Consider the following 11,281-nt stretch of genomic DNA (forward strand, 5'->3'; position numbering starts at 1 on the left):
GTTCAAGTCTTCCTATTTGTAAAGGAGTTTGCGTTATTCAATATCCCATAAGAACATTGCAAGAACAGTAATTTAGCAAATAGATATGATTTGGAATAAAGTGTCAATCCTGACAGTCTACTTTTAGTAAATTTTATCTTTTCCTATGACAATTATCAGGCTAATTCCTTATATCTTATTCAACTTATACTGTTCCCATGATTCTTTCTAACATTTTCTTTGATTGATCTGATCAATAACAAAATTTTAGACCAAAGTCTAATTTTTGGTTCAAATGAGTCTTTATTGAACGTCTAGCCATTGTAGGGATACAATTATCAACAACAGAATCCCTAGCATCAGATAGTATATTATCTTGTGGGTTGAGACATGCATGATTATAAATATAATATTAGACAGAAAATCACCACTTCTGTAAATGAAGTAAAATTGTTACAGTGGAGAAGAAATAGACTTACAGCTATGGATACTTAGAAATAAATCTTGGAAAAGGTGTTATTTGAGTAGGCCTTGATGGATAATAAGATGTTTCGAAGTCAGATTTGAGGAAAGAACGAAACATGATAAAGGTAACTGAATGATCAAAGAAAGGAGGCTGTGAGTATGGCCAAAATTTGGGTTGATTTAAGTTTATGACACATGAGCAAGAAAACAAATAATTAATTTTTTTAAAAGATTTTATTTATTTATTTGAGAGAGAGAGAGAGAGGGAGAGAGAGAGACCATGAGCAGGGTGGAGGGCAGAGGGAGAAGGAGAAGTAGGCTCCCCACTGAGCAGGGAGCCTGATGCAGGGCTTGATGCCAGGACCCTGGGATCATGAGCTGAGCTGAAGGCAGACGCTTAACCAGACTGAGCCACCCAGGCGCCCCCAAATAATTAATTTTTATTGAGGAAATACTATGTACCAGACACAGTTATATTATTTAAACATATTTTAGTTGATCAGCTGCTTTAGTCTTCCCAAATCTATGAGGTAGGTGCTATTATTATCTCACTAGTCTCCCCCACTTTATATATTGGGGAAAAACAGATACACAAATAAGTTAAGTGATTTATTTTGGTAGACAGACTCTTAGATGGCTTCCTGTTATCCTCACCTCCTGCTACAAGTGGGTAGGAACTGTGACTTGCTTCTTACCAACAGAGTATGGAAAAAGTGTTGAGATATAACTTCTGTGATTAGGTTACATAAGATTCTAACTTTTATCTTGCTTGTCATTCTATTGATTCTTGCACTGGCTTTGGTGAAGTAAGCTGCCATATGGAGAGGACCATGTGACAAGGCACTGAGAGTGGCTTGCAGATAACAGCTAGCAAGAATCTGATGTCCTCAGTCCAATAACCTGGAGGAAGAGAACCCTACTAACAACAAAGTAAGCTTGGAAGGGCACCCTTTCCCAGACTAGTATCATATGAGACCCAGCCCTGGCTGATACCTGAGTTTCTGACTTGTGAAACACCCTGAAGCAGAGAACCCAGTTAAATCTTGCCCAGAGTTCTTACCCATAGAAATTATGAGATTATATATATATGTGTGTGTGTGTGTGTGTGTGTGTGTGTGTTTGTGTGTTTGTGTGTGTTGGTTTAAGCTGCTAATTTTGTGGTTGTTACACAGCAAGAGATAACTAACCAACACTCTTGCCCAAGGCCATACAAGTAGTAAGTTGATGAGTGAGGTTATGAAACCGGGCAGTCTGGCTCTGATTTGGAAAATTTATGCTGATAGGTGCAATTTTAGAAGCATTTTACATGAGAATACTTTTCTTTTTTACATCAGTGATCACTCCTCTAATACGAGTTACAATTATAAAATTTCTCATCATAAAAGCCAAGATTAATGGGTGAGATCTGGGAGTCAAGTACTTCTATCGAGTGGAATTATTGGATATCTATTTGCATCCGCTGATAAGTGGATATTTTTAAGATTGTCCTGGGTAGGGGCAAGACTTGGACTTTGCCTGTTACTGGTATTTAGACAAACAGAAGTATAAGAGAGGCCCTTGCAGCAGTCATTGTATATGAAAGATTATGGAGTTTCTGATATTGGATTTGCTCTAAGAGAGAATATTATCTAGCACAATCCTCCACACTTTAAATATGGCTCCAGAGTTGAAGTAAAGTGATAGTTCAGCATGCAGCTCAGAGGCAGGTACCAGTTCTAATGACATCTGCATTGCTTTGCACAGAAGGAGACTGTGTGGGACTTGAGAGAGCTGTTTCCCTTGATGGCAAGACCCTAGCATTTATGCAACATGTTATGGGACCCCACTAAATGTAAGACAGAAGATAGGATTTTTCTCCTTTGGCAAGTGTGATGGGAGAGTTCCAGCTCCTCAGAGAGGAGACATTCCTGATAGAACGTCTGTGAATATGTCTGTGCCTGAGGCAGGAAGCCCAGTCCACTAAGTTGTGGCAAGAACCAGCAAGCAGTACCCATAAACACTTGGGTGAAGGTGGGGATGGGAGACTTTGTGGTGAAGCAGATGACAGTTGTTAAAAAAAAAAACCAAAAGCTAAAACTACAGGCGCTAAATGGAGTCACTTATGCTAGGTGAAACCACCAAACTGGGATTTCATATCTAACCAAATTGCAGTTTTGACGTCCCCCAGAAATGCAGTTGTAACCAATCCGTCAGGAATTTTCGGGTCAGCATCAACAAGGTAATCTGTCACGTGGCCCTTTCCATTCCCCAAAGGAAGAAGAGGTAATCGACCTAATAAGGCCCTTTTGTCCCCAAAGGAAAGTGACCTCACTCAAATCAATCCTTTTTTTTTTTTTTTTCTGTTAATGACTTCCTTGTCCTGCCTTTGAAAACCTTTCCCTTTCTGTGGCCCTCCATTTGCTAGATGGGATGCTACGTGATTCATGATTCATTTAATAAACGCAATTAAATCCTTAAAATTTGTTCAGTTGAATTGTTATTTAACAGAGTTTAGGGATTGGAGTGTTCATGTAGGTGTAAGGACATTTTCCATGTAGGCTGATAAAGCTGGGACATTTAGGTTATACAAAGATTAAAGAAAATAAACAAGCTATGAAATGCCACAGCACACTTACTCACTTGTCTGTGTCCGATCTCTCCTGTGTACAGTTGGTGATCACTTTCTGAAGAAACTTGTTCCTGAATATCTTATGCTGCCATGTAGTTATCTGAAAATACTGAATAAAACCAAGTAAATTATTTTTGAAAATGAATGTGTTTGTTATGTCAGTCTACAGTCATTACTGATTAAGGATCTTTTTGGACAAGAAAGAGAGAGACTATTGAAGGCTGAGTAGATATGGAAATATCTCCATTAAGAAGTTTTAAACCCACTGAACCAGACTGAAACTGATGATTTGATCATGATATTTGTCAAATTAATGTCTAAAGACTACAGTCTGTGAAAGATAGTGCAGTTATGCAAATTTATGCATAAAAATAAAAATCCCATATGTGCCTAGAGGGAGAGGTTTCCAGATAAAATGCTAATGATACGAGATAACAATATTTAGCATTCCTACAGATTTTAATTCAAAGAACTCCAAATGTCTTACAAATTTATTATCTGTTAAGTGAAAGCTGGCAATATTATTTTCCTGTTGTAAATTTTAAAAGTGACAACATCTTAGTTGAACAAAAAAATATATATAATAATAAAATCTTTGAAAGGGAAAACACCCGAAAACACCTAAAGTAAACTTCACACGATTTTGAAACATCTCACTGACCCAAGTGCATTCAATACTTGTTAAAATTGCATGCAAATCTGAACATTTCAAGCACTTTTAAAATTATTCTATACAGCATTTACATTTTTACTATATAAGCTAATAGTAAAAATTTTTTAGACAGTGTGAATTCTAGGTTATGTGAACAAAATATGGCTACTGCCTTATGGTGCTTACAAACTAATGGGGAAAATAAAACTAGTGAATGGCTCTAACATTAACCAGATATTATGTGGTAAAGAGCTCTAAAGGAGGCACCCTGAGGAAACAGAAGAAGACATAATTATCTGTGATTGGCACTGGAAAGGTCAATGAAACCAGATTTTGAAGGATTTGTAGGATTTCCCAAGTCTATATTAGAGGAAGTAAATTTCGGGGGTAATAAAATAATGTTAATGAACTGCCAGAATGTGAAGTGTATTAAGTAGAATAGTAGGGGCTAGACTGAAAATACAGGTCAAATCAGACTAAGGCAGGATTGTTTTCTCCAGGCGATGATGCCAGACTAAGACAGAATTGTTTTCTTCAGGTCAGGGTCATATTAAAGTGGGATTGTTTTCATCAGGTAATACGAAATAACCAAAGCACTTTGAACATGACAGTGACAAAATTATGTCTAATTTTTAAATCCAATTTCACAAGACCAATGTTATAAATCTGAAATAGGAAAGACAGGAATAGAAGCAGTTTGTAGGAGAAGATGATAATTTTTGTTTTGGGCATGGAATAAAAAACTGTTCAGATGAAGTCTTAGCAGTGATTTCCTTCATCCATACCCCTACCTCTCCCAACCGGTTTTCTTTCTTTCTTTCTTTCTTTTTTTTTTTTTTAAGATTTATTTACCTGAGAGAGACTTGCACTCATGCAAGTGAGTGGGGGGAGAGGCGGAGGAAGAATCTCAAGCAGACCCCGCGCTACGTGCGGACTTGGAGATCATGACCTGTGCCAAAATCAAGGGCCTGATGTTTAATTGACTGAGACACTCAGGCACCCCCTCCTTTTTTCTTAACTGCAGACACTGAGAACCCCAGAGATAACCTAACTGTCATTTGTATGTCCAAATCCATACAGTGAATCAGTGGTGTTTTGAGTTTCTGATGGGATGTTCCAGCGGAGATTTCCAGCAGGAGGCTGCCAATGTGAATAATGACGTCACACAGGAGTTGAGACTTAAACTTACAGCTTTGGGACTCCTTCTCATAGAATTTAAAAGAACACTCATGAGGGGAGGGGAGGATAGGCAAGAATAAGGGATGAAGATAAAAGATAAATTCTTCAATGAAATGTAGCCACACAAGGTAAGTAAGAAGGCATGATTTTCATCAGTTGGGAACTACTTTGGCACGGAAGTACTGAGGCTAGATTTGGAGAGTCTGAATTTGAACCCAGATGCTTTGTTCTTCCTGTAGTTTACTACCTGGGATCTTTGAGCCAGAGGACTCCTTAGTGAGTGTTTTTTGAATAACATTATGTACATTTTCTCATTTAATTCTCATGAAGATTCTATGAGATACGTACTTTTATTTTTCTCCCTTTATAAATGAGTGAATTGAGGGATAGGCAGCTTGAGGAGCTTGCCTAAAATCACACAGTGGAATAGTTGGGATTCCAGCCCATTCATTCTGATCCCTGGAACCCATTCTTTTAAACCCTAAGTTCCCCTTCCAGTATGTGCCTCCGTTCTTTCATTTTCTCCTCCTAGTCATTCTGTTTATGCTTATACCAAGAGACAGGAGCTTTACACATATGAAAATTATGAAAGGGAAAATAATCAATGTCACTTAATAAAATTTATTTTGTATTCTTTTTCTTATGGAGAAATATATAACATTCAGTTTTTTAAAAATATAAATGAAATAAAACTTTTATTATGCTAAAAAGATTAATAATATGTTTTATGGGCAGAAAAATAAACAGGAATAAAGTGAAGAAGAATGAGGGAAGCGAAAAAGAAAGAAAAACAAAGAGAATTAGAAAACCAATTGAGAGAGATGGAAACATACATAAGAGGAAATTTGTAAACTAAATTTACGAAACTCCTACCATGCGTCAGGCACACTGCATATTGTGACAGCATCTACTGGTTTCCCACTCAGCCAGCCCCCACTCTCCCTGCTGTCACAGCTCACCCCCTACGATAGAGACTAAGATCATCAAAAACTAACTTTTCCAAGTACCCTGACAGCTGTGGCATGGGTATGTGACCCAATCTTGTCTAGAGGGCTAAGACATAAAGAGGCATATGCAGAGAACCCGACCTTCCTGTTCAGCTGTGATTGTGTTGGAGATTATGCATGGCATTTTGGCAGCCATCTTGCAACCATGAAGGTTCAAATCTAAGGATGACAACCAAGAGAAATAGGGAAAGCCTCAGTTCTTCATGACATCATAGAGCCACTAAAGTAACCAACTTGATGGTTCTCTAGCCCCCATGCTCCTTGTCTATTAGACAAGGATAATGCATACATTCATTGCTTTACCTTCATTTAATTAAGTGTTCTGTTAGTTGCAGCTGAAAGGATCTTAATCTCACTAGTATTCACTGAATTCACATTCACTGAATATGAAAACACATGTTCATAACAAGTCTACAAAGATTCCACCCAGTGCTGGGAATGTTGCCTCCTCTGAGTTGCCCATAGGCATCTTGATCTGGCTCCACAAGGAAGGCAGGGAGGAATATGGTTGGCACTGAGGTCACTCACTTGTATCCCTCCTCTTAGTCTTTTGCTCAGTTTTAATGGAGAGAGAAGCAGCCACAGCCCAGGAGGGGTAAAGACCCCTCAGGGATGAGAATTTATGTCACAACAGTTGAGAGCTGCTGAGATGAGCAGAGGTGAGAGTTTTGGGTGAAGGAATCTTTAATAAATTGTGCAAAAGGGAAACAATAATTGTTGTCTTGGAGCAGCAGAGACTGTGGCTTGTTCGCTGACCTTCCTCTTATGAATTTAGTTTGGGAAAAAGGCCCCTAGAATTTCCATTAATAAGTGGATATGAGTGGTGCAAGGGATGGACTGCAGTGAGTACTTTGGTGTGCTGCCCAAATCCCCCTTCAGATCTCAAGGCCTTATTTCCCTGGGTTGTTGCAATTGCTGCTGAGACACAGCTTTCAGGTCTCAACCTCCTCAGCAAATTGCCTCCACTAAAGACAATTGCCAAACCCAAGGTCATGCTCCTTCCCAGCACAGCCCGCAGGCCATGACTCGTCATCTTGGAGGTCAAAAGGTCCTGTTCCCTCACTCCAGAAGACAGCTCAGAAGGTCCATCCCAGCTTCAGCAGGGTCAAGTGGGGCCTTTCCTGAAATAACACTGCAGCCCAATGCCTCCTCCTGCCCAATCCTGTTTCTTCCCACAGATGTTTATCCCAAGAGTGCTTTATAATAAACCACTTGCACACTAATTTCAGTCCCAGTGTCTGCTTCCCAGGGAACCCAGACGGCAACATCTGGCCTGAAATCAGAGAAGGCTTTTCTAAGGAAGTGATCTTAAGTTTGCCGAGTAAATAAGAATAAACCAAAAAAGGGGGCCAGGACATGTAAGTCAAAGGCGATGAGTCTCAATAGGAGTGATTTTCATACCACCCCTTGCCCCCAAGGGGCATTTGGCAGCATCTGGAGACTTTTCTGGTTGTTAAAACTGGTGGTTGCTACTGGCATCTATTGAGTAGAGGCCAGGAATGCTGCTGCACATCTTACATTACACAGAAATGCCCTCCACAACAGAACTATCCAGTCCAAAATGTTGCTAGTGCCATGGCTGAGAAACCATGGCCTAAGGGAGTGGTAAATGGAGAGGCACTGAAATGGGAGGGAGTGCAGGACATTTGAAGAATTAGAAGCCTAATGTATCTGGAACATAGAGAGTGACAGGGAGAAAAGAGGAGGGAAGCTGCAAAGTAGACAGTGTAAAGAAAGTTGATTTTTTTTTTTTTTTTAGTATTAGTGGAAAGCCATTGAAAGTTTCTATGCTAAGGGCTAAAATGTTCAGATTTATGTTTCTAAGAAATCATGCAATCTGGTCATAGGTAATGACCTGGGGAAAAAACAAGTTGTCTAAAGATCATGTGGAGCATGAAGGTGGTGTATGGGGCCAAGGGAAGGCCATTCCAAGCTCTTTACCTCCCACTCAACTGCCTGCTTTACTAGGAAGAGAGCTATTAACAGAGATTCTTCTTTACCTAAGAAACTTACATGTATAATAAGACAAGCTTTGTTTTTTAAACATCCCTTTTCACCTTTGTGCTAATGGTCTTTCTTCCCTTTATATCCTCAGACACCTATGCCTCTCCTTAGCTCATACAAGCTTCATGTTGCCTGACTGTCTTTGGAATTTCCATGTCTGTGCGGATTCCCCATACGTAAGCTATTAAATTTGATTTTTCTCCTGTTAATCTGTCTCATGTCAGTTTGATTCTAAGTCCAGCTAGAAGGATCTTGAAGGGCAGAGGAAATTCTTCCTCCCCAACAGTGGCTTCAATTAGCCTGATGGCAGGGAGAAGGAGAAAGTATTTGAGAAGTATCTAGGAGGAGGAAGTAATAAAACCTAATCATTGTTAGAGAGACAACACAATGTCATGTTTACATACACAGACTCTGGAGCCAGAGGACATGGGTTCAAATTCCAACCTTGTAATTTACTAGTTTGGCAACCTTGAATGGTTTATATTTAATGTCTCTATGCTTTGGTTTTTGGTTAACATGCTGTTATGACTGTGAAGTGAGTTAATTTTTGTACAGTGCTCAGGAGTGCCTGGCCCATGATAAATGCTATATAAATCTTAAATAAATCAAATAAATGCAAAGATACAGTTGTCTCCAAGTGTCCTGGCTTTTCTGATTTGTGTAGCTGGTAGACAATTATGCCATTCTCTGAACTGAAGAACTGGGATGAAAGTCTTTTTTTTTTTTTTCTTGAGGGTTGAAGGGGTGGGCAGGGTTACACCCAGGAGAGTGATCAAAACTGGTGAGAAGTCAAAACTCTATTTCTAAGAAGAAATAGATGACTGTTTTAAAAAGTACATTCTGAATATTTTCTAAAAAAAAAAATGAGGTCCATACTCTTTGCTGTACACCAGGAATATCAAGTAAATATTGCCTCCCCAACCTTGCATTGCAACAATTAAGATATTCTAGGCTTGGTTCTCCTTCTTCCCAAGCAGTAATTAAGCAGTGAGCTAATATTGATTCAATTATCTTTTACTACTTTGTAACAGTAACTGTTACTAACTTAAGTTATCTAACAAAGTAAAGAAATTCTACCAACAATATATCAAGAATTCCACAAACTCTAAAGATAGTTTTAAGCCTCTGAGTTAATAATTATCTTATTCTTATTAAAAAACAATTGTTTTCCCTTTCCTTCAGATGTATACCCACTTCCTACTATGCAGGCCCGGGATTATAGCAGAACTCATTTAAAAAAGTTATTTGGGGATATTATTTTACCCAAGTGTTTGTAAGCAAATCTAAATTTATAAAGGTATCTGTCCATGTGGAGACGTCAAAGAAAGATACATTTGAAGTACAATTATTCAAAATTATAATGCTAAGGACTATATAAATCATCCTGAAATTTGTTTGCCCAAAAATGCTGAGAATCTTTGTTTTTTCCAATTGTTTATTTAGAGCATGATGTTTCAAAACAAGAAGATTTTCAGGAGTATTGTGCCTAGCAACATTTCTATTTCTCTACTTCTACAAACTAATTTGGTTAATTGCATGGACTATTACTATGAATTTTTTAAAAAAGAAATTAATAGAGGGCTTAGGGAGTTTGTTTTATGTACTACAATCCTAAAATAGGAAAAAAAAGAAAGAAAGAAAGAAAGACAGTGATCAATTTGAGGTGTTAATTGCATAGAGGAAAACAGAAATTGTTTTACTTGTATAAAAAATCTAATTCTAGAATTTTGTGTATTTATGCAAGGTGAGGTGAAAAAAATTTGCTTCCTAGCTTCCTTTAAGCATAAAGTGGATCATCATTACATAGGCTACTTACTTATATCCTTATATTTTGCATGGATTTTGAAGTTTAAGGAGTAATTTTATAAATATTATTTTACTTGATATTCAAAAGAACCCAACGATGCATGTATGGTAAAGCACAATAGCTATTTTACTGATATAGTAACCAGGAAATAGATGTGAAGGCCACATAGTAAATAATAGATACAATATACATCTGAACTTAAGTCTTCTGACTCCAAGACCAGAGCTATTTATTTCACTCTACTGTGATTTCCATTATGTATGTTTTCTTCACTTGATTCCAGAAACTTGGACCTTCTAAAAGAAGTCAAAGGACCTGATGAAATCACCAACAACAGCCATTCTTATATTTTTGGAAATATCTCAGAACTAAATGTAGTGGTATAGTGGTCCAAGGCCAGTTCAAGTCCAAGTCCTCATTCCATTTTCTGATAATCTTCGTTTTTAAAGTAGCAAAGATTTTATTTACATTTTAATTCGTCTTCCAGAGAAAGGTACCTACACTGTCCATGTATACATTTAGCCTGTCATGCAGTTCATGGTAGAAAATATTGCCTTACTAACTGCATGAATTGAAACACCTGTGCCTCAGGCACAGGCAGGTTACAGACCTGTCACTTGTAGCCCAAAGTCCTGGGGGTCAGACAGTGATTTTGCAGGACTGAAGTCATTCTTATTTTTAGAGTCATTTGAAAACCTCTCTATTGAAGGCAGGGGCTCTCCCCGTTCAACACTGCATATCCAAACTGAGTGCAGTGTCTGGGACATAATATGTACTTAGTAAATATTTGTTGAACAAACGAATAAGTGGTTTTAATCATTCTCAGCAGGCCTCCAACATGCATAAAAGACTACATGCCCTTTAACTTCCAATTATGCAATTATCTATTCAGTCAGTCAAAAGATATTATTTTTTACATGCCAGACTATTGTAGGTGCTGGGGACACATAGGGGAAAAAATTCATTGGATTTGTATTCTAGTGGCAAGAAGTCTCCAAATTAATAACAGAAATAAACAAATACAGAAATAAACAAAATGAAACATTAAAAAAATTAAAATGGTAGGTGGTGATAAGAGTCAAGGAAAAAAATAAATCAAAAACTGGAGATAGGGAGTATTGGATTGGTTCTCATATCACAGGCAAAGTAGCCAAGAACCACTTTAATTGATGAAACTATTGTTATCTCCATTTCATGTTTTCAGCCACTAAACTGGGTATTTTGAAAGTCACAACTGTTTTTATTTTGCAGAATTGTAATCAAGTGCTGGTTTTTTACTAGACACTGTATACATACATCAATGTCATAGAATTTGTCATATAAGAAATTTAATTTTAAATGCTGCCCCCTAATAATAGTGAAGGTTTTATAGGGTGTACCTGATACACATTAGATGGATTCCTGATATTGGGATGGTGTTCCAATTCAAGCTTTTGAAGCTCATAGTCCCAAACAGACAAACCAGACCAACCTCCCTCCCTCTCTTCCTCTCTCCCTCCCTTCCTCCCCCCTTCCTTTTCCTTCCTTCCTTCTTTCCTTCCTTCCTTCCTTCCTTCCTTCCTTCCTTCCTTCCTTCCTTC

The sequence above is a fragment of the Phoca vitulina genome, unplaced genomic scaffold (assembly GCF_004348235.1).
Source record: "Phoca vitulina isolate PV1807 unplaced genomic scaffold, GSC_HSeal_1.0 scaffold14, whole genome shotgun sequence".
In the NCBI taxonomy this organism is placed as follows: Eukaryota; Metazoa; Chordata; class Mammalia; order Carnivora; family Phocidae; genus Phoca; species Phoca vitulina.